The sequence below is a fragment of the Oncorhynchus nerka genome, unplaced genomic scaffold, assembly GCF_034236695.1.
Source record: "Oncorhynchus nerka isolate Pitt River unplaced genomic scaffold, Oner_Uvic_2.0 unplaced_scaffold_922, whole genome shotgun sequence".
In the NCBI taxonomy this organism is placed as follows: Eukaryota; Metazoa; Chordata; class Actinopteri; order Salmoniformes; family Salmonidae; genus Oncorhynchus; species Oncorhynchus nerka.
In genome coordinates, this window is record NW_027040382.1 from 16,851 (window position 1) to 39,675 (window position 22,825).

Below are 22,825 nucleotides of genomic sequence, written 5' to 3' on the forward strand. Positions count from 1 at the left end.
CTCCTCCTCTCCTCTCATCCTCTCCTCCTCTCCCTCTCTCCTCAGGACTCTGAATCTCTGGACAGTTGTATCCAGAACACCCCTCTCATCCTCTCTCTCCTCTCCTCCTCTCATCCTCTCCTCCTCTCTCCTCCCTCCCTCTCCTCTCATCCTCTCCTCCCCTCTCCTCAGGACTCTGAATCTCTGGACAGTTGTATCCAGAGCACCCTCTCATCCTCTCCTCCTCTCCTCTCATCCTCTCATCTCTCCTCCTCTCCTCTCTCCTCTCATCCTCTCCTCCTCTCCTCCTCTCCTCTCCTCCTCTCCTCTCCTCTCTCCTCAGGACTCTGAATCTCTGGACAGTTGTATCCAGAACACCCTCTCATCCTCTCCTCCTCTCCTCTCCTCTCATCCTCTCCTCCTCTCCTCTCTCCTCAGGACTCTGAATCTCTGGACAGTTGTATCCAGAACACCCTCTCAGCCCTCTACCCTCCCTTTGATGCCACAGCCTCCACGGTGCTGTGTCAGGTATTTGATGTGGTGGAGACCAGCTACAGAGGAGACGGATTAAGATACCTTATTGACTTCCTGGTCCCTGCCAAACACATCCTGCAGACCATCCAGCAACATGCCTGTGTGAGTAGCTACTACGTTATACTATAGATACCTTATACTACTACTACTACGTTATACTATAGATACCTTATACTACTACTACTGCTACTACTACTACGTTATACTATAGATACCTTATACTGATACTACTGACCATCCAGCAACATGCCTGTGTGAGTAGCTACTACGTTATACTATAGTTACCTTATACTACTACTACTACGTTATACTATAGATGCCTTATACTACTACTACTACGACTATGTTATACTATATGGTTACCTTATACTACTACTACTACGCTATACTATAGTAACCTTATACCACTACTACTACGACTACGTTATACTATATATAGTTACCTTATACTACTACTACTACTACATTTATACTATAGTTACCTTATACTACTACTACTACTACTCGTTATGCTATAGTTACCTTTATACTACTGACCATCCAGCAACATGCCTGTGTGAGTAGCTACTACGTTATACTATAGATACCTTATACTACTACTGCTACTACTCGTTATACTATAGATACCTTATACTACTACTACTACTACTACGTTATACTATAGATACCTTATACTACTACTGCTACTACTACGTTATGCTATAGATGCCTTATGCTACTGCTGCTACATTATGCTATGGATAGCTTATGCTACTACTGCTGCTACTACTACGTTATGCTATGGTGCCTTATACTACTACTACTACGTTATGCTATGGATACCTTATACTACTACTGCTACTATGACTATGTTATACTATAGTTACCTTATACTACTACTACTACGTTATGCTATAGTTACCTTATACTACTACTGACCATCCCAGCAACATGCCTGTGTGAGTAGCTACTACGTTATACTATAGATACCTTATACTACTACTGCTACTACTACTACGTTATACTATAGTTACCTTATACTACTACTACTACGTTACTATAGTACCTTATACTACTACTGCTACTACGACTGTATACTATAGTTACCTTATACTACTACTACTCGTTATACTATAGATACCTTATACTACTACTGCTACTACTACGTTATACTATAGATACCTTATACTACTACTACTACGTTATACTATAGATACCTTATACTGATACTACTACTACTATGTTATACTATAGATACCTTATACTACTACTGCTACTACTACGTTATACTATAGATACCTTATACTGATACTACTACTACTACGTTATACTATAGATACCTTATACTACTACTTACTACTACGTTTATATAGATACCTTATACTACTACTGACCATCCCAACATGCCTGTGTGAGTAGCTACTACGTTATACTATAGTTACCTTATACTACTACTACTACGTTATTCTGTAGATACCTTATACTACTACTACTACGTTATACTATAGATACCCTTATACTACTACTCACTACATTTATACTATAGTTACCTTAAACTACTACTACTACTACGTTATACTATAGTTACTACCACTACTGCTATACTACTACTGATACTACTACTACCTACTACTGATACTGCTGCTACTACTGTTACTACTACCACCACCACCACTACTACTACTGCTATGCTACTACTGGTATTACTAGTACTGCTGCTCTAATACCATTACTACTACTACCTACTACTACTACTACTACCACTGCTGGTGCTACTGCTGGTGCTGCTACTGCTACTGCCACCACTGGTGCACTGCTGCTACTGCTGCTGCTACTACTGCTGCTGGTGCCACTACCACCACCACTGGCTACCACTACTACTGCACTACTACTGGCACCACCACCACTGGTGCACTGCCACTGCTGCTGCTGCTGCTGCCACTACTGGTATTTACTAGCACCACTACTACTACTGCTACTACTACACTGCTACTATACTATATAGGAGGGAGGGGCGGCTGATGAAACCCAGCTCTAACTCCTGGTGTTGTTGTGGTCCTGCTGCTGCTGTTGAGTTGGGTCAGGGAGGGAGGGGGGAGGGGGGAGGGGGAGAAGAGGGGAGGGAGGGGGGGAAGGTAAAGAGAGGAATGTGGAGGTTGGTTTTCTTTCTCTCTTTAAATGAACACACCTAGTCTATTCAGGCCTCCAGTCTTCCCAGGTCATATAATATGACACCTTCCTCCCCAGAGAGAATAGGCTGTGCCTCCAATGCCACCCTGTTCAGTGCCCTGGTCAACAGTAGTGCATTGGGAAAGTATTCAGACCCTTTGACCTCTTCCACATTGTGTTAGGGTACAGCCTAGGGTACAGTGTTAGGGTACAGCCTTATTCTAAAATTGATTAAATACTTTTTTTCCCGTCATCTGTTTATACACAATACTCCATAATGACAAATCAAAAACAGGTTTTTAGAAATGTTTGCAAATGACAACACACCAGGAGTTCTGTATTGGTGTTCCATTCTGACAACACACCAGGAGTTCTGTATTGGTGTTGTGTTCCATTCTGACAACACACCAGGAGTTCTGTATTGGTGTTGTGTTCCATTCTGACAACACACCAGGAGTTCTGTATTGGTGTTCCATTCTGACAACACACCAGGAGTTCTGTATTGGTGTGGTGTTGTGTTCCATTCTGACAACACACCAGGAGTTCTGTATTGGTGTTGTGTTCCATTCTGACAACACACCAGGAGTTCTGTATTGGTGTTGTGTCCATTCTGACAACACACCAGGAGTTCTGTATTGGTGTTGTGTTCCATTCTGACAACATACCAGGAGTTCTGTATTGGTGTTGTGTTCCATTCTGACAACACACCAGGAGTTCTGTACTGGTGTTGTGTTCCATTCTGACAACACACCAGGAGTTCTGTATTGGTGTGGTGTTCCATTCTGACAACACACCAGGAGTTCTGTATTGGTGTTGTGTTCCATTCTGACAACACACCAGGAGTTCTGTATTGGTGTTGTGTTCCATTCTGACAACACACCAGGAGTTCTGTATTGGTGTTGTGTTCCATTCTGACAACACACCAGGAGTTCTGTATTGGTGTAGTGTTCCATTCTGACAACACACCAGGAGTTCTGTACTGATGTTGTGTTCCATTCTGACAACACACCAGGAGTTCTGTATTGGTGTTGTGTTCCATTCTGACAACACACCAGGAGTTCTGTATTGGTGTAGTGTTCCATTCTGACAACACACCAGGAGTTCTGTATTGGTGTTGTGTTCCATTCTGACAACACACCAGGAGTTCTGTATTGGTGTAGTGTTCCATTCTGACAACACACCAGGAGTTCTGTATTGGTGTTCCATTCTGACAACACACCAGGAGTTCTGTATTGGTGTTCCATTCTGACAACACACCAGGAGTTCTGTATTGGTGTTGTGTTCCATTCTGACAACACACCAGGAGTTCTGTATTGGTGTTGTGTTCCATTCTGACAACACACCAGGAGTTCTGTATTGGTGTAGTGTTCCATTCTGACAACACACCGGGAGTTCTGTATTGGTGTTGTGTTCCATTCTGACAACACACCAGGAGTTCTGTATTGGTGTTCCATTCTGACAACACACCAGGAGTTCTGTATTGGTGTTCCATTCTGACAACACACCAGGAGTTCTGTATTGGTGTTCCATTCTGACAACACACCAGGAGTTCTGTATTGGTGTTGTGTTCCATTCTGACAACACACCAGGAGTTCTGTATTGGTGTTCCATTCTGACAACACACCAGGAGTAGCCTAGTGGTTAGAGCATTGGACTAGTAGCCGGAAGGTTGCAAGGTCAAACCCCCGAGCTGACAAGGTACAAATCTGTCGTTCTGCCCCTGAACAGGCAGTTAGCCCACTGTTCCCAGGCCGTCATTGAAAATAAGAATTTGTTCTTAACTGACTTGCCTGGTTAAATGAAGGTAACATTTTTTTTAAATAAAAAAATCACAGGCATGACCGGACAAGACCAGGCCGAGAGCGGCGTAATGAGAGGGAATGGCTCACCACCTGGATGAGTAGTAAGACATGGGAGAAAACACCTCGTTTAGGTAACTCAGAGCAATAGAGACAGGGAGAGCACCTCTATTAGTGACTCAGGAGGAAACACCTGGTTTAGGTGACTCAGAGCAATAGAGACAGGGAGAGCACCTCTATTAGTGACTCAGGAGGAGACACCTGGTTTAGGTGACTCAGAGCAATAGAGACAGGGAGAGCACCTCTATTAGTGACTCAGGAGGAGACACCTGGTTTAGGTGACTCAGAGCAATAGAGACAGGGAGAGCACCTCTATTAGTGACTCAGGAGGAGACACCTGGTTTAGGTGACTCAGAGCAATAGAGACAGGGAGAGCACCTCTATTAGTGACTCAGGAGGAGACACCTGGTTTAGGTGACTCAGAGCAATAGAGACAGGGAGAGCACCTCTATTAGTGACTCAGGAGGAGACACCTGGTTTAGGTGACTCAGAGCAATAGAGACAGGGAGAGCACCTCTATTAGTGACTCAGGAGGAAACACCTGGTTTAGGTGACTCAGAGCAATAGAGACAGGGAGAGCACCTCTATTAGTGACTCAGGAGGAGACACCTGGTTTAGGTGACTCAGAGCAATAGAGACAGGGAGAGCACCTCTATTAGTGACTCAGGAGGAGACACCTGGTTTAGGTGACTCAGAGCAATAGAGACAGGGAGAGCACCTCTATTAGTGACTCAGGAGGAGACACCTGGTTTAGGTGACTCAGAGCAATAGAGACAGGGAGAGCACCTCTATTAGTGACTCAGGAGGAGACACCTGGTTTAGGTGACTCAGAGCAATAGAGACAGGAGAGCACCTCTATTAGTGACTCAGGAGGAGACACCTGGTTTAGGTGACTCAGAGCAATAGAGACAGGGAGAGCACCTCTATTAGTGACTCAGGAGGAGACACCTGGTTTAGGTGACTCAGAGCAATAGAGACAGGGAGAGCACCTCTATTAGTGACTCAGGAGGAAACACCTGGTTTAGGTGACTCAGAGCAATAGAGACAGGGAGAGCACCTCTATTAGTGACTCAGGAGGAGACACCTGGTTTAGGTGACTCAGAGCAATAGAGACAGGGAGAGCACCTCTATTAGTGACTCAGGAGGAGACACCTGGTTTAGGTGACTCAGAGCAATAGAGACAGGGAGAGCACCTCTATTAGTGACTCAGGAGGAGACACCTGGTTTAGGTGACTCAGAGCAATAGAGACAGGGAGAGCACCTCTATTAGTGACTCAGGAGGAGACACCTGGTTTAGGTGACTCAGAGCAATAGAGACAGGGAGAGCACCTCTATTAGTGACTCAGGAGGAGACACCTGGTTTAGGTGACTCAGAGCAATAGAGACAGGGAGAGCACCTCTATTAGTGACTCAGGAGGAGACACCTGGTTTAGGTGACTCAGAGCAATAGAGACAGGGAGAGCACCTCTATTAGTGACTCAGGAGGAGACACCTGGTTTAGGTGACTCAGAGCAATAGAGACAGGGAGAGCACCTCTATTAGTGACTCAGGAGGAGACACCTGGTTTAGGTGACTCAGAGCAATAGAGACAGGGAGAGCACCTCTATTAGTGACTCAGGAGGAGACACCTGGTTTAGGTGACTCAGAGCAATAGAGACAGGGAGAGCACCTCTATTAGTGACTCAGGGGGAGACACCTGGTTTAGGTGACTCAGAGCAATAGAGACAGGAGAGCACCTCTATTAGTGACTCAGGAGGAGACACCTGGTTTAGGTGACTCAGAGCAATAGAGACAGGGAGAGCACCTCTATTAGTGACTCAGGAGGAGACACCTGGTTTAGGTGACTCAGAGCAATAGAGACAGGGAGAGCACCTCTATTAGTGACTCAGGAGGAAACACCTGGTTTAGGTGACTCAGAGCAATAGAGACAGGGAGAGCACCTCTATTAGTGACTCAGGAGGAGACACCTGGTTTAGGTGACTCAGAGCAATAGAGACAGGGAGAGCACCTCTATTAGTGACTCAGGGGGAGACACCTGGTTTAGGTGACTCAGAGCAATAGAGACAGGGAGAGCACCTCTATTAGTGACTCAGGAGGAGACACCTGGTTTAGGTGACAGAGCAATAGAGACAGGGAGAGCACCTCTATTAGTGACTCAGGAGGAGACACCTGGTTTAGGTGACTCAGAGCAATAGAGACAGGGAGAGCACCTCTATTAGTGACTCAGGAGGAAACAACTTCTGACAAGGAAAAGAGAGAGTGATCAAATGAGAGAGCGAGAGAGAGAGAGAGATGGATGGAGGAGCTCAGTCCTCTCCTGTTCTGTCTCTCACTCAGGGAGAGGAAGAGAGGATGGGAGGAGGGGGAGTGAAGGAAGAATGAAGGGAAGGAGGGAAGAAAGAGGAGGGGGAGGGAAGAGGAGGTGGAGGGAAGACAGACAGAGCAGGGGTCTGTGTTTCTCAGCGTTATCAGAGAGCATCACAGAAACCCTTGTTTAGAGTGGAGAGGATTGGGGGGCTCTGAAATGGGAAAGGGGGATGAGAGGGAGGGATCGGATGATTTGTTTTCCGGTGTGTGGCTGCCCGGGCTGAAAGACGACCTCTGAGCGGAAATCACTTTACGTTTTATCAGTAAAATGATTTACTTCAATGTCTCCCCCACCTCTCTCTCTCTCTCTCTCTCTCTCTCTCTCTCTCTCTCTGTCACTCATCAAACTCTACTTGTTGACATAGTTCATGTTTTAGCAAAGGAATGATTTATTTACTCAGTCTCCCTCTCCTTCTCCTTCTCGATCTCTCCTGTAGTTGATTTATTTACTCAGTCTCCTTCTCCTTCTCCATCTCTCCTGTAGTTGATTTATTTACTCAGTCTCCTTCTCCATCTCTCCTGTAGTTGATTTATTTACTCAGTCTCCTTCTCCTTCTCCTTCTCTCCTGTAGTTGATTTATTTACTCAGTCTCCTTCTCCATCTCTCCTGTAGTTGATTTATTTACTCAGTCTCCTTCTATCTCTCCTGTAGTTGATTCTCCAGTCTCCTTCCTTCTCCATCTCTCCTGTAGTTGATTTATTTACTCAGTCTCCCTCTCCTTCTCCATCTCTCCTGTAGTTGATTTATTTACTCAGTCTCCTTCTCCTTCTCCATCTCTCCTGTAGTTGATTTATTTACTCAGTCTCCTTCTCCTTCTCCTTCTCTCCTGTAGTTGATTTATTTACTCGGTCTCCCTCTCCTTCTCCTTCTCCTTCTCTCCTGTAGTTGATTTATTTACTCAGTCTCCTTCTCCTTCTCCTTCTCCTTCTCTCCTGTAGTTGATTTATTTACTCAGTCTCCTTCTCCTTCTCTCCTGTAGTTGATTTATTTACTCAGTCTCCTTCTCCTTCTCCATCTCTCCTGTAGTTGATTTATTTACTCAGTCTCCCTCTCCTTCTCCTTCTCCATCTCTCCTGTAGTTGATTTATTTACTCAGTCTCCTTCTCCTTCTCCATCTCTCCTGTAGTTGATTTATTTACTCAGTCTCCTTCTCCTTCTCCATCTCTCCTGTAGTTGATTTATTTACTCAGTCTCCTTCTCCATCTCTCCTGTAGTTGATTTATTTACTCAGTCTCCTTCTCCTTCTCCTTCTCTCCTGTAGTTGATTTATTTACTCAGTCTCCTTCTCCTTCTCCATCTCTCCTGTAGTTGATTTATTTACTCAGTCTCCTTCTCCATCTCTCCTGTAGTTGATTTATTTACTCAGTCTCCTTCTCCTTCTCCATCTCTCCTGTAGTTGATTTATTTACTCAGTCTCCTTCTCCATCTCTCCTGTAGTTGATTTATTTACTCAGTCTCCTTCTCCATCTCTCCTGTAGTTGATTTATTTACTCAGTCTCCCTCTCCTTCTCCTTCTCCATCTCTCCTGTAGTTGATTTATTTACTCAGTCTCCTTCTCCTTCTCCTTCTCTCCTGTAGTTGATTTATTTACTCAGTCTCCCTCTCCTTCTCCATCTCTCCTGTAGTTGATGTATTTACTCAGTCTCCTTCTCCTTCTCCATCTCTCCAGTAGTTGATTTATTTACTCAGTCTCCTTCTCCATCTCTCCTGTAGTTGATTTATTTACTCAGTCTCCTTCTCCATCTCTCCTGTAGTTGATTTATTTACTCAGTCTCCTTCTCCTTCTCCATCTCTTTTGTAGTTGATTTATTTACTCAGTCTCCTTCTCCATCTCTCCTGTAGTTGATTTATTTACTCAGTCTCCTTCTCCTTCTCCATCTCTCCTGTAGTTGATTTATTTACTCAGTCTCCTTCTCCTTCTCCATCTCTCCTGTAGTTGATTTATTTACTCAGTCTCCTTCTCCATCTCTCCTGTAGTTGATTTATTTACTCAGTCTCCTTCTCCATCTCCATCTCCATCTCTCCTGTAGTTGATTTATTTACTCAGTCTCCTTCTCCTTCTCCATCTCTCCTGTAGTTGATTTATTTACTCAGTCTCCTTCTCCATCTCCATCTCTCCTGTAGTTGATTTATTTACTCAGTCTCCTTCTCCTTCTCCTTCTCTCCTGTAGTTGATTTATTTACTCAGTCTCCTTCTCCATCTCCATCTCTCCTGTAGTTGATTTATTTACTCAGTCTCCTTCTCCATCTCCATCTCTCCTGTAGTTGATTTATTTACTCAGTCTCCTTCTCCTTCTCCATCTCTCCTGTAGTTGATTTATTTACTCAGTCTCCTTCTCCTTCTCCATCTCTCCTGTAGTTGATTTATTTACTCAGTCTCCTTCTCCTTCTCTCCTGTAGTTGATTTATTTACTCAGTCTCCTTCTCCTTCTCCATCTCTCCTGTAGTTGATTTATTTACTCAGTCTCCTTCTCCTTCTCCATCTCTCCTGTAGTTGATTTATTTACTCCCTCTCCTTCTCCTTCTCCATCTCTCCTGTAGTTGATTTATTTACTCAGTCTCCTTCTCCTTCTCTCCTGTAGTTGATTTATTTACTCAGTCTCCTTCTCCTTCTCCATCTCTCCTGTAGTTGATTTATTTACTCAGTCTCCTTCTCCTTCTCCATCTCTCCTGTAGTTGATTTATTTACTCAGTCTCCTTCTCCATCTCTCCTGTAGTTGATTTATTTACTCAGTCTCCTTCTCCTTCTCCATCTCTCCTGTAGTTGATTTATTTACTCAGTCTCCTTCTCCTTCTCCTTCTCTCCTGTAGTTGATTTATTTACTCAGTCTCCTTCTCCTTCTCCATCTCTCCTGTAGTTGATTTATTTACTCAGTCTCCTTCTCCTTCTCCTTCTCTCCTGTAGTTGATTTATTTACTCAGTCTCCTTCTCCTTCTCCATCTCTCCTGTAGTTGATTTATTTACTCAGTCTCCTTCTCCATCTCCATCTCTCCTGTAGTTGATTTATTTACTCAGTCTCCTTCTCCATCTCCATCTCTCCTGTAGTTGATTTATTTACTCAGTCTCCTTCTCCTTCTCCTTCTCTCCTGTAGTTGATTTATTTACTCAGTCTCCTTCTCCATCTCTCCTGTAGTTGATTTATTTACTCAGTCTCCTTCTCCTTCTCCATCTCTCCTGTAGTTGATTTATTTACTCAGTCTCCTTCTCCATCTCTCCTGTAGTTGATTTATTTACTCAGTCTCCTTCTCCTTCTCCATCTCTCCTGTAGTTGATTTATTTACTCAGTCTCCTTCTCCTTCTCCATCTCTCCTGTAGTTGATTTATTTACTCAGTCTCCTTCTCCTTCTCCATCTCTCCTGTAGTTGATTTATTTACTCAGTCTCCTTCTCCTTCTCCCTCTCTCCTGTAGTTGATTTATTTACTCAGTCTCCTTCTCCTTCTCCATCTCTCCTGTAGTTGATTTATTTACTCAGTCTCCTTCTCCTTCTCCATCTCTCCAGTAGTTGATTTATTTACTCAGTCTCCTTCTCCTTCTCCCTCTCTCCTGTAGTTGATTTATTTACTCAGTCTCCTTCTCCTTCTCCTTCTCTCCTGTAGTTGATTTATTTACTCAGTCTCCTTCTCCATCTCTCCTGTAGTTGATTTATTTACTCAGTCTCCTTCTCCATCTCTCCTGTAGTTGATTTATTTACTCAGTCTCCTTCTCCATCTCTCCTGTAGTTGATTTATTTACTCAGTCTCCCTCTCCTTCTCCATCTCTCCTGTAGTTGATTTATTTACTCAGTCTCCTTCTCCTTCTCCATCTCTCCTGTAGTTGATTTATTTACTCAGTCTCCTTCTCCTTCTCCATCTCTCCTGTAGTTGATTTATTTACTCAGTCTCCCTCTCCTTCTCCATCTCTCCAGTAGTTGATTTATTTACTCAGTCTCCTTCTCCTTCTCCATCTCTCCTGTAGTTGATTTATTTACTCAGTCTCCCTCTCCATCTCTCCTGTAGTTGATTTATTTACTCAGTCTCCCTCTCCATCTCCATCTCTCCTGTAGTTCCCGTACTGCGGCCTGTTATTCCGGCACCAGGGCTGGCCTCTGTGTCTCCAGGACAAGGTGATCATCCAGCTCTCTCCTCTGGACCCACGTGTCCTCCGCCCCGGGGACTTCTACCTACAGGTATCAAACATACCTGTTTTCATGGTCTGACTTTATTCTACCTACAGGTATCAAACATACCTGTTTTCATGGTCTGACTTTATTCTACCTACAGGTATCAAACATACCTGTTTTCATGGTCTGACTTTATTCTACCTACAGGTATCAAACATACCTGTTTTCATGGTCTGACTTTATTCTACCTACAGGTATCAAACATACCTGTTTTCATGGTCTGACTTTATTCTACCTACAGGTATCAAACATACCTGTTTTCATTACTGAACAGAGAGAGGAAGACAGTGGGGATCTGTTCTGACTTTATTGAACAGAGAGAGGAAGACAGTGGGGATCTGTTCTGACTTTATTGAACAGAGAGAGGAAGACAGTGGGGATCTGTTCTGACTTTATTGAACAGAGAGAGGAAGACAGTGGGGATCTGTTCTGACTTTATTGAACAGAGAGAGGAAGACAGTGGGGATCTGTTCTGACTTTATTGAACAGAGAGAGGAAGACAGTGGGGATCTGTTCTGACTTTATTGAACAGAGAGAGAGGAAGACAGTGGGGATCTGTTCTGACTTTATTGAACAGAGAGAGAGGAAGACAGTGGGGATCTGTTCTGACTTTATTGAACAGAGAGAGAGGAGCTGAGCTGTTCATCCCCTCCTGATTATAACCACAGCCAGTCTTGTCTGAGCTGTTCATCCCCTCCCCCTGATTATAACCACAGCCAGTCTTGTCTGAGCTGTTCATCCCCTCCTGATTATAACCACAGCCAGTCTTGTCTGAGCTGTTCATCCCCTCCTGATTATAACCACAGCCAGTCTTGTCTGAGCTGTCCATCCCCTCCTGATTATAACCACAGCCAGTCTTGTCTGAGCTGTTCATTCCCTCCTGATTATAACCACAGCCAGTCTTGTCTGAGCTGTTCATCCCCTCCTGATTATAACCACAGCCAGTCTTGTCTGAGCTGTTCATTCCCTCCTGATTATAACCACAGCCAGTCTTGTCTGAGCTGTTCATTCCCTCCTGATTATAACCACAGCCAGTCTTGTCTGAGCTGTTCATTCCCCTCCTGATTATAACCACAGCCAGTCTTGTCTGAGCTGTTCATCCCCCTCCTGATTATAACCACAGCCAGTCTTGTCTGAGCTGTTCATTCCCTCCTGATTATAACCACAGCCAGTCTTGTCTGAGCTGTTCATCCCCCTGATTATAACCACAGCCAGTCTTGTCTGAGCTGTTCATCCCCCCTGATTATAACCACAGCCAGTCTTGTCTGAGCTGTTCATCCCCCTGATTATAACCACAGCCAGTCTTGTCTGAGCTGTTCATCCCCCTCCTGATTATAACCACAGCCAGTCTTGTCTGAGCTGTTCATCCCCCTGATTATAACCACAGCCAGTCTTGTCTGAGCTGTTCATTCCCTCCTGATTATAACCACAGCCAGTCTTGTCTGAGCTGTTCATCCCCCCCTGATTATAACCACAGCCAGTCTTGTCTGAGCTGTTCATTCCCTCCTGATTATAACCACAGCCAGTCTTGTCTGAGCTGTTCATCCCCTCCTGATTATAACCACAGCCAGTCTTGTCTGAGCTGTTCATTCCCCCCTCCTGATTATAACCACAGCCAGTCTTGTCTGAGCTGTTCATCCCCTCCTGATTATAACCACAGCCAGTCTTGTCTGAGCTGTTCATCCCCTCCCCCTGATTATAACCACAGCCAGTCTTGTCTGAGCTGTTCATCCCCTCCTCCTGATTATAACCACAGCCAGTCTTGTCTGAGCTGTTCATTCCCTCCTGATTATAACCACAGCCAGTCTTGTCTGAGCTGTTCATTCCCTCCTGATTATAACCACAGCCAGTCTTGTCTGAGCTGTTCATCCCCTCCTGATTATAACCACAGCCAGTCTTGTCTGAGCTGTTCATTCCCTCCTGATTATAACCACAGCCAGTCTTGTCTGAGCTGTTCATTCCCTCCTGATTATAACCACAGCCAGTCTTGTCTGAGCTGTTCATTCCCTCCTGATTATAACCACAGCCAGTCTTGTCTGAGCTGTTCATCCCCTCCTGATTATAACCACAGCCAGTCTTGTCTGAGCTGTTCATTCCCTCCTGATTATAACCACAGCCAGTCTTGTCTGAGCTGTTCATCCCCCCTGATTATAACCACAGCCAGTCTTGTCTGAGCTGTTCATCCCCTCCTGATTATAACCACAGCCAGTCTTGTCTGAGCTGTTCATTCCCTCCTGATTATAACCACAGCCAGTCTTGTCTGAGCTGTTCATCCCCCCTGATTATAACCACAGCCAGTCTTGTCTGAGCTGTTCATCCCCCCCTGATTATAACCACAGCCAGTCTTGTCTGAGCTGTTCATCCCCCCCTGATTATAACCACAGCCAGTCTTGTCTGAGCTGTTCATCCCCTCCTGATTATAACCACAGCCAGTCTTGTCTGAGCTGTTCATCCCCTCCCCTGATTATAACCACAGCCAGTCTTGTCTGAGCTGTTCATCCCCTCCTCCTGATTATAACCACAGCCAGTCTTGTCTGAGCTGTTCATTCCCTCCTGATTATAACCACAGCCAGTCTTGTCTGAGCTGTTCATTCCCTCCTGATTATAACCACAGCCAGTCTTGTCTGAGCTGTTCATCCCCTCCTCCTGATTATAACCACAGCCAGTCTTGTCTGAGCTGTTCATTCCCTCCTGATTATAACCACAGCCAGTCTTGTCTGAGCTGTTCATTCCCTCCTGATTATAACCACAGCCAGTCTTGTCTGAGCTGTTCATTCCCTCCTGATTATAACCACAGCCAGTCTTGTCTGAGCTGTTCATCCCCTCCCCCTGATTATAACCACAGCCAGTCTTGTCTGAGCTGTTCATTCCCTCCTCCTGATTATAACCACAGCCAGTCTTGTCTGAGCTGTTCATCCCCCCTGATTATAACCACAGCCAGTCTTGTCTGAGCTGTTCATCCCCTCCTGATTATAACCACAGCCAGTCTTGTCTGAGCTGTTCATTCCCTCCTGATTATAACCACAGCCAGTCTTGTCTGAGCTGTTCATTCCCCCCTCCTGATTATAACCACAGCCAGTCTTGTCTGAGCTGTTCATCCCCTCCTGATTATAACCACAGCCAGTCTTGTCTGAGCTGTTCATCCCCTCCCCCTGATTATAACCACAGCCAGTCTTGTCTGAGCTGTTCATCCCCTCCTCCTGATTATAACCACAGCCAGTCTTGTCTGAGCTGTTCATCCCCCCCTGATTATAACCACAGCCAGTCTTGTCTGAGCTGTTCATCCCCTCCTCCTGATTATAACCACAGCCAGTCTTGTCTGAGCTGTTCATCCCCTCCTGATTATAACCACAGCCAGTCTTGTCTGAGCTGTTCATTCCCTCCTGATTATAACCACAGCCAGTCTTGTCTGAGCTGTTCATTCCCTCCTGATTATAACCACAGCCAGTCTTGTCTGAGCTGTTCATCCCCTCCTGATTATAACCACAGCCAGTCTTGTCTGAGCTGTCCATCCCCTCCTGATTATAACCACAGCCAGTCTTGTCTGAGCTGTTCATCCCCTCCTGATTATAACCACAGCCAGTCTTGTCTGAGCTGTTCATTCCCTCCTCCTGATTATAACCACAGCCAGTCTTGTGTGAGCTGTTCATTCCCTCCTGATTATAACCACAGCCAGTCTTGTCTGAGCTGTTCATTCCCTCCTGATTATAACCACAGCCAGTCTTGTCTGAGCTGTTCATTCCCTCCTGATTATAACCACAGCCAGTCTTGTCTGAGCTGTTCATTCCCTCCTGATTATAACCACAGCCAGTCTTGTCTGAGCTGTTCATTCCCTCCTGATTATAACCACAGCCAGTCTTGTCTGAGCTGTTCATCCCCTCCCCCTGATTATAACCACAGCCAGTCTTGTCTGAGCTGTTCATTCCCTCCTGATTATAACCACAGCCAGTCTTGTCTGAGCTGTTCATTCCCTCCTGATTATAACCACAGCCAGTCTTGTCTGAGCTGTTCATTCCCTCCTCCTGATTATAACCACAGCCAGTCTTGTCTGAGCTGTTCATCCCCTCCTGATTATAACCACAGCCAGTCTTGTCTGAGCTGTTCATTCCCTCCTGATTATAACCACAGCCAGTCTTGTCTGAGCTGTTCATTCCCTCCTGATTATAACCACAGCCAGTCTTGTCTGAGCTGTTCATTCCCTCCTGATTATAACCACAGCCAGTCTTGTCTGAGCTGTTCATCCCCTCCTGATTATAACCACAGCCAGTCTTGTCTGAGCTGTTCATCCCCTCCTGATTATAACCACAGCCAGTCTTGTCTGAGCTGTCCATCCCCTCCCCCTGATTATAACCACAGCCAGTCTTGTCTGAGCTGTTCATTCCCTCCTCCTGATTATAACCACAGCCAGTCTTGTCTGAGCTGTTCATCCCCTCCTGATTATAACCACAGCCAGTCTTGTCTGAGCTGTTCATCCCCTCCTGATTATAACCACAGCCAGTCTTGTCTGAGCTGTTCATTCCCTCCTGATTATAACCACAGCCAGTCTTGTCTGAGCTGTTCATTCCCTCCTGATTATAACCACAGCCAGTCTTGTCTGAGCTGTTCATTCCCTCCTGCTTATAACCACAGCCAGTCTTGTCTGAGCTGTTCATCCCCTCCTGATTATAACCACAGCCAGTCTTGTCTGAGCTGTTCATCCCCTCCTGATTATAACCACAGCCAGTCTTGTCTGAGCTGTTCATCCCCTCCTGATTATAACCACAGCCAGTCTTGTGTGAGCTGTTCATTCCCTCCTGATTATAACCACAGCCAGTCTTGTCTGAGCTGTTCATTCCCTCCTGATTATAACCACAGCCAGTCTTGTCTGAGCTGTTCATTCCCTCCTGATTATAACCACAGCCAGTCTTGTCTGAGCTGTCCATCCCCTCCCCCTGATTATAACCACAGCCAGTCTTGTCTGAGCTGTTCATCCCCTCCCCCTGATTATAACCACAGCCAGTCTTGTCTGAGCTGTTCATTCCCTCCTCCTGATTATAACCACAGCCAGTCTTGTCTGAGCTGTTCATCCCCCTCCTGATTATAACCACAGCCAGTCTTGTCTGAGCTGTTCATCCCCCTCCTGATTATAACCACAGCCAGTCTTGTCTGAGCTGTTCATTCCCCTCCTCCTGATTATAACCACAGCCAGTCTTGTCTGAGCTGTTCATCCCCTCCTGATTATAACCACAGCCAGTCTTGTGTGAGCTGTTCATTCCTCCTGATTATAACCACAGCCAGTCTTGTCTGAGCTGTTCATCCCCTCCTGATTATAACCACAGCCAGTCTTGTCTGAGCTGTTCATTCCCTCCTGATTATAACCACAGCCAGTCTTGTCTGAGCTGTTCATTCCCTCCTGATTATAACCACAGCCAGTCTTGTCTGAGCTGTTCATTCCCTCCTGATTATAACCACAGCCAGTCTTGTCTGAGCTGTTCATTCCCTCCTGATTATAACCACAGCCAGTCTTGTCTGAGCTGTTCATTCCCCTCCTGATTATAACCACAGCCAGTCTTGTCTGAGCTGTTCATCCCCTCCTGATTATAACCACAGCCAGTCTTGTCTGAGCTGTTCATTCCCCCTCCTGATTATAACCACAGCCAGTCTTGTCTGAGCTGTTCATCCTCCTGATTATAACCACAGCCAGTCTTGTCTGAGCTGTTCATCCCCTCCCCTGATTATAACCACAGCCAGTCTTGTCTGAGCTGTTCATCCCCTCCTCCTGATTATAACCACAGCCAGTCTTGTCTGAGCTGTTCATTCCCTCCTGATTATAACCACAGCCAGTCTTGTCTGAGCTGTTCATTCCCTCCTGATTATAACCACAGCCAGTCTTGTCTGAGCTGTTCATCCCCTCCTGATTATAACCACAGCCAGTCTTGTCTGAGCTGTTCATCCCCCCCTGATTATAACCACAGCCAGTCTTGTCTGAGCTGTTCATCCCCTCCTCCTGATTATAACCACAGCCAGTCTTGTCTGAGCTGTTCATTCCCTCCTGATTATAACCACAGCCAGTCTTGTCTGAGCTGTTCATCCCCTCCTGATTATAACCACAGCCAGTCTTGTCTGAGCTGTTCATTCCCTCCTGATTATAACCACAGCCAGTCTTGTCTGAGCTGTTCATTCCCTCCTCCTGATTATAACCACAGTCAGTCTTGTCTGAGCTGTTCATCCCCTCCTGATTATAACCACAGCCAGTCTTGTCTGAGCTGTTCATTCCCTCCTGATTATAACCACAGCCAGTCTTGTCTGAGCTGTTCATCCCCTCCTCCTGATTATAACCACAGCCAGTCTTGTCTGAGCTGTTCATCCCCCCCTGATTATAACCACAGCCAGTCTTGTCTGAGCTGTTCATCCCCTCCTCCTGATTATAACCACAGCCAGTCTTGTCTGAGCTGTTCATCCCCTCCTCCTGATTATAACCACAGCCAGTCTTGTCTGAGCTGTTCATCCCCTCCTGATTATAACCACAGCCAGTCTTGTCTGAGCTGGTCATTCACTCCTGATTATAACCACAGCCAGTCTTGTCTGAGCTGTTCATTCCCTCCTGATTATAACCACAGCCAGTCTTGTCTGAGCTGTTCATCCCCTCCTGATTATAACCACAGCCAGTCTTGTCTGAGCTGTCCATCCCCTCCTGATTATAACCACAGCCAGTCTTGTCTGAGCTGTTCATCCCCTCCTGATTATAACCACAGCCAGTCTTGTCTGAGCTGTTCATCCCCTCCTGATTATAACCACAGCCAGTCTTGTGTGAGCTGTTCATTCCCTCCTGATTATAACCACAGCCAGTCTTGTCTGAGCTGTTCATTCCCTCCTGATTATAACCACAGCCAGTCTTGTCTGAGCTGTTCATTCCCTCCTGATTATAACCACAGCCAGTCTTGTCTGAGCTGTTCATTCCCTCCTGATTATAACCACAGCCAGTCTTGTCTGAGCTGTTCATTCCCTCCTGATTATAACCACAGCCAGTCTTGTCTGAGCTGTTCATCCCCTCCCCCTGATTATAACCACAGCCAGTCTTGTCTGAGCTGTTCATTCCCTCCTGATTATAACCACAGCCAGTCTTGTCTGAGCTGTTCATTCCCTCCTGATTATAACCACAGCCAGTCTTGTCTGAGCTGTTCATTCCCTCCTCCTGATTATAACCACAGCCAGTCTTGTCTGAGCTGTTCATCCCCTCCTGATTATAACCACAGCCAGTCTTGTCTGAGCTGTTCATTCCCTCCTGATTATAACCACAGCCAGTCTTGTCTGAGCTGTTCATTCCCTCCTGATTATAACCACAGCCAGTCTTGTCTGAGCTGTTCATTCCCTCCTGATTATAACCACAGCCAGTCTTGTCTGAGCTGTTCATCCCCTCCTGATTATAACCACAGCCAGTCTTGTCTGAGCTGTTCATCCCCTCCTGATTATAACCACAGCCAGTCTTGTCTGAGCTGTTCATCCCCCCTGATTATAACCACAGCCAGTCTTGTCTGAGCTGTTCATTCCCTCCTCCTGATTATAACCACAGCCAGTCTTGTCTGAGCTGTTCATCCCCTCCTGATTATAACCACAGCCAGTCTTGTCTGAGCTGTTCATCCCCTCCTGATTATAACCACAGCCAGTCTTGTCTGAGCTGTTCATCCCCCCTGATTATAACCACAGCCAGTCTTGTCTGAGCTGTTCATTCCCTCCTGATTATAACCACAGCCAGTCTTGTCTGAGCTGTTCATTCCCTCCTGATTATAACCACAGCCAGTCTTGTCTGAGCTGTTCATCCCCTCCTGATTATAACCACAGCCAGTCTTGTCTGAGCTGTTCATTCCCTCCTGATTATAACCACAGCCAGTCTTGTCTGAGCTGTTCATTCCCTCCTGATTATAACCACAGCCAGTCTTGTCTGAGCTGTTCATCCCCTCCTGATTATAACCACAGCCAGTCTTGTCTGAGCTGTTCATCCCCTCCTGATTATAACCACAGCCAGTCTTGTCTGAGCTGTTCATCCCCCTGATTATAACCACAGCCAGTCTTGTCTGAGCTGTTCATTCCCTCCTCCTGATTATAACCACAGCCAGTCTTGTCTGAGCTGTTCATCCTCCTGATTATAACCACAGCCAGTCTTGTCTGAGCTGTTCATCCCCTCCTGATTATAACCACAGCCAGTCTTGTCTGAGCTGTTCATTCCCTCCTGATTATAACCACAGCCAGTCTTGTCTGAGCTGTTCATTCCCTCCTGATTATAACCACAGCCAGTCTTGTCTGAGCTGTTCATTCCCCTCCTGATTATAACCACAGCCAGTCTTGTCTGAGCTGTTCATCCCCTCCTGATTATAACCACAGCCAGTCTTGTCTGAGCTGTTCATTCCCTCCTGATTATAACCACAGCCAGTCTTGTCTGAGCTGTTCATTCCCTCCTGATTATAACCACAGCCAGTCTTGTCTGAGCTGTTCATTCCCTCCTCCTGATTATAACCACAGCCAGTCTTGTCTGAGCTGTTCATTCCCTCCTGATTATAACCACAGCCAGTCTTGTCTGAGCTGTTCATTCCCTCCTGATTATAACCACAGCCAGTCTTGTCTGAGCTGTTCATTCCCTCCTGATTATAACCACAGCCAGTCTTGTCTGAGCTGTTCATCCCCTCCTGATTATAACCACAGCCAGTCTTGTCTGAGCTGTCCATCCCCTCCCCCTGATTATAACCACAGCCAGTCTTGTCTGAGCTGTTCATCCCCTCCCCCTGATTATAACCACAGCCAGTCTTGTCTGAGCTGTTCATTCCCTCCTCCTGATTATAACCACAGCCAGTCTTGTCTGAGCTGTTCATCCCCCTCCTGATTATAACCACAGCCAGTCTTGTCTGAGCTGTTCATCCCCTCCTGATTATAACCACAGCCAGTCTTGTCTGAGCTGTTCATTCCCTCCTGATTATAACCACAGCCAGTCTTGTCTGAGCTGTTCATTCCCTCCTGATTATAACCACAGCCAGTCTTGTCTGAGCTGTTCATTCCCTCCTGATTATAACCACAGCCAGTCTTGTCTGAGCTGTTCATCCCCTCCTGATTATAACCACAGCCAGTCTTGTCTGAGCTGTTCATTCCCTCCTGATTATAACCACAGCCAGTCTTGTCTGAGCTGTTCATTCCCTCCTGATTATAACCACAGCCAGTCTTGTCTGAGCTGTTCATCCCCTCCTGATTATAACCACAGCCAGTCTTGTCTGAGCTGTTCATCCCCCTCCTGATTATAACCACAGCCAGTCTTGTCTGAGCTGTTCATCCCCCCCTGATTATAACCACAGCCAGTCTTGTCTGAGCTGTTCATTCCCTCCTCCTGATTATAACCACAGCCAGTCTTGTCTGAGCTGTTCATCCCCTCCTGATTATAACCACAGCCAGTCTTGTCTGAGCTGTTCATCCCCTCCTGATTATAACCACAGCCAGTCTTGTCTGAGCTGTTCATTCCCTCCTGATTATAACCACAGCCAGTCTTGTCTGAGCTGTTCATTCCCTCCTGATTATAACCACAGCCAGTCTTGTCTGAGCTGTTCATTCCCTCCTGATTATAACCACAGCCAGTCTTGTCTGAGCTGTTCATCCCCTCCTGATTATAACCACAGCCAGTCTTGTCTGAGCTGTTCATTCCCTCCTGATTATAACCACAGCCAGTCTTGTCTGAGCTGTTCATTCCCTCCTGATTATAACCACAGCCAGTCTTGTCTGAGCTGTTCATTCCCTCCTCCTGATTATAACCACAGCCAGTCTTGTCTGAGCTGTTCATTCCCTCCTGATTATAACCACAGCCAGTCTTGTCTGAGCTGTTCATTCCCTCCTGATTATAACCACAGCCAGTCTTGTCTGAGCTGTTCATTCCTCCTGATTATAACCACAGCCAGTCTTGTCTGAGCTGTTCATCCCCTCCTGATTATAACCACAGCCAGTCTTGTCTGAGCTGTCCATCCCCTCCCCCTGATTATAACCACAGCCAGTCTTGTCTGAGCTGTTCATCCCCTCCCCCTGATTATAACCACAGCCAGTCTTGTCTGAGCTGTTCATTCCCTCCTCCTGATTATAACCACAGCCAGTCTTGTCTGAGCTGTTCATCCCCTCCTGATTATAACCACAGCCAGTCTTGTCTGAGCTGTTCATCCCCTCCTGATTATAACCACAGCCAGTCTTGTCTGAGCTGTTCATTCCCTCCTGATTATAACCACAGCCAGTCTTGTCTGAGCTGTTCATTCCCTCCTGATTATAACCACAGCCAGTCTTGTCTGAGCTGTTCATTCCCTCCTGATTATAACCACAGCCAGTCTTGTCTGAGCTGTTCATCCCCTCCTGATTATAACCACAGCCAGTCTTGTCTGAGCTGTTCATTCCCTCCTGATTATAACCACAGCCAGTCTTGTCTGAGCTGTTCATTCCCTCCTGATTATAACCACAGCCAGTCTTGTCTGAGCTGTTCATCCCCTCCTGATTATAACCACAGCCAGTCTTGTCTGAGCTGTTCATCCCCTCCTGATTATAACCACAGCCAGTCTTGTCTGAGCTGTTCATCCCCCCTGATTATAACCACAGCCAGTCTTGTCTGAGCTGTTCATTCCCTCCTCCTGATTATAACCACAGCCAGTCTTGTCTGAGCTGTTCATCCCCTCCTGATTATAACCACAGCCAGTCTTGTCTGAGCTGTTCATCCCCTCCTGATTATAACCACAGCCAGTCTTGTCTGAGCTGTTCATTCCCTCCTGATTATAACCACAGCCAGTCTTGTCTGAGCTGTTCATTCCTCCTGATTATAACCACAGCCAGTCTTGTCTGAGCTGTTCATTCCCTCCTGATTATAACCACAGCCAGTCTTGTCTGAGCTGTTCATCCCCTCCTGATTATAACCACAGCCAGTCTTGTCTGAGCTGTTCATTCCCTCCTGATTATAACCACAGCCAGTCTTGTCTGAGCTGTTCATTCCCTCCTGATTATAACCACAGCCAGTCTTGTCTGAGCTGTTCATTCCCTCCTGATTATAACCACAGCCAGTCTTGTCTGAGCTGTTCATCCCCTCCTGATTATAACCACAGCCAGTCTTGTCTGAGCTGTTCATCCCCTCCTGATTATAACCACAGCCAGTCTTGTCTGAGCTGTTCATTCCCTCCTGATTATAACCACAGCCAGTCTTGTCTGAGCTGTTCATTCCCTCCTGATTATAACCACAGCCAGTCTTGTCTGAGCTGTTCATCCCCTCCTGATTATAACCACAGCAGACCAACATGAGAAATAAACCTGTAGATTTTTATTTCATGTTAAATCCTCAGTCGTTTTTTAATGTGTCTGTTGTTGTTTTCAAATGGCTCCTTTTATATTGTATGTAGAATAAGTCTACTAAAATCCATGTTTTCATTCAGGTGGCATCGCCCTCTGTCTCCCCCAGCTCTTCCTCCACCAACACCCCCAACTCCTCCTCCACCAACACCCCCGGCTCCTCCTCCACCAACACCCCCAGGTGAGACATCCCCTCTCATTCTTTGGCTCTCCGTCTCTCAGCTCTCTCTTTCTACACTGAACTTATCAAGGCACAAGGCGAGACCCAGCTGGAGACACAGGAGGCAGATGGTTGGAGTCTTACAATGTTTATTTCATCAAGAGAATGGGTGTGGACAGGCAAAAGGTCACAACCAGTTCAGAGTCCTATAGGTACCGAAGGGCAGGCAGACTCAAGTTCAGGGCAGGCAGATTCAAGATCAGGGCAGTGGTCAAAACCGGGAAG

General features: G+C 46.0%; 1 long non-coding RNA gene across 1 annotated transcript; it reads left to right on the plus strand.

Annotated features, from left to right (window-relative positions):
- The first annotated feature begins 422 nt into the window (after positions 1-422).
- LOC135570699 (uncharacterized) lies at positions 423-22,555 on the plus strand. The gene is made up of 3 exons (XR_010463572.1): positions 423-615; positions 10,933-11,055; positions 22,464-22,555. It is a non-coding gene; the product is annotated as an uncharacterized LOC135570699 (long non-coding RNA).
- The last annotated feature ends 270 nt before the right edge of the window (positions 22,556-22,825 follow it).